This window comes from Terrapene carolina, unplaced genomic scaffold, assembly GCF_002925995.2.
Source record: "Terrapene carolina triunguis isolate 2854851 unplaced genomic scaffold, T_m_triunguis-2.0 Scaffold508, whole genome shotgun sequence".
NCBI classification, from domain to species: domain Eukaryota; kingdom Metazoa; phylum Chordata; order Testudines; family Emydidae; genus Terrapene; species Terrapene triunguis.
Window position 1 is genome coordinate 1,997,522 of NW_020664859.1, and position 1,408 is coordinate 1,998,929.

Below are 1,408 nucleotides of genomic sequence, written 5' to 3' on the forward strand. Positions count from 1 at the left end.
TGTGCTGGGCTCCAGCCTGGGACTCTTTCTCCCTCATGCCTGTCCCTGATTATGAAGCCTGGCCCTGGCACTCCTTTCTTTAAGCACCAGGTGGGCAAGAAGAAAAGTGTGGCAGCAAGCACAAGGGCCAAACTTGTGGGCATCAGGTGAAGCAGTGAGAATCCCAACCATCAGGTCAAACTGCAGGACTGCAGGCATCAGTAGTCAGGCTGCAATCCATTGCAGCTATCCTGACCAAAGATCTGGCTCCAGTGGGTGAGTGACACCCAGCAGGAGGGAAAGGACTCTTGCACAACCAGAGAGAGGAAAGGTGAGCACTTTGAGCTCCAGGGCTTTAGCACAAGCCAATACAAGGTCCCACTGAGATTTGAACTCAGATTTCAAGATTCAGAGTCCTGAGTGTTGACCGTTACACCATGGGACCAGCTTGTGCTCTGTTTTCTGGACATCTGTGACCCTCATGGGGCTGGCTTGTATACGGGTCAATGGGAAATCAGGACCTTGTGACTGACAGTCCCCAGGGACAATGGGGAGAGGCCAAACCTCCAAGTTAGCCTGACTGACAGGGCAGGCAGTCTAATGAGGGAGTCATCAGGCCATGTGAGCTGGAACTACCTGGGCCAGAGTGGGGCCAAGCTAAGAAGAGAGCAGGATCCCGAGCAGAGTGTGAGAAACTGCTACCTGTAGGAATTTGCTACTGTAGCAGTTACTCATATGTAAGGGATTGTAAAAAAATACTATCTGATGTTACAGTAACTCCTCACTTAAAGTCGTCCTGGTTAACATTGTTTCATTGTTACGTTGCTGATCAATTAGGGAACATGCTCATTTAAAGTTGTGCAATGCTCCCGTCTAACGTCGTTTGGCAGCCGCCTGCTTTGTCCACTGCTTGCAGGAAGAGCAGCCTGTTGCAGCTAGCTGGTGGGGGCATGGAACCAAGATGGACTGGCAGCCCCCCATCAGCTCCCCCTATCAGCTCCCCGCTCCCCTAAGTTCCCTGTGCAGCAGCTGCCCAGCAGGCTAGCAATTGCAGCTGTCCCTCCCCCCACTGCCATGTGCTGCTCCTGCCCTCTGCCTTGGAGCTGCTCCCCGAGACTCCTGCTTGCTGTGTGGGGGGGAGGGGAGGAAGAGGGGGGCTAATGTCAGGGTGTCCCCCTCCACTCTGCTCCTGCACCCTGCTTACCCCCACCTTCCATAGAGCAGGGGGACACACGACAGGGCTCAGGACAGAGGGAGCTTGTGGGCAGCAGCAGCTGTGGTCTCAGCAAACTGATCTAATTAACAAAGCAGTGTACTTAAAGGGGAAATGCGCATCTCTCTCTCTCACACACACAGTGTGTGTCTCTGTCTGCCATGCTCTCTCCCTCTCTCCCCGCCCTCCAGTCCTGCTGCCTTGTACACTGTGAGA

The 1,408-nt window shown here is 54.0% G+C and overlaps 1 non-coding gene across 1 annotated transcript; it reads right to left on the reverse strand.

Moving 5' to 3' along the window:
• Positions 1 to 352: 352 nt before the first annotated feature.
• Positions 353 to 424, reverse strand: TRNAQ-CUG. Its single transcript has one exon. It is a non-coding gene; the product is annotated as a tRNA-Gln (tRNA).
• Between the last annotated feature and the right edge of the window lie 984 nt (positions 425 to 1,408).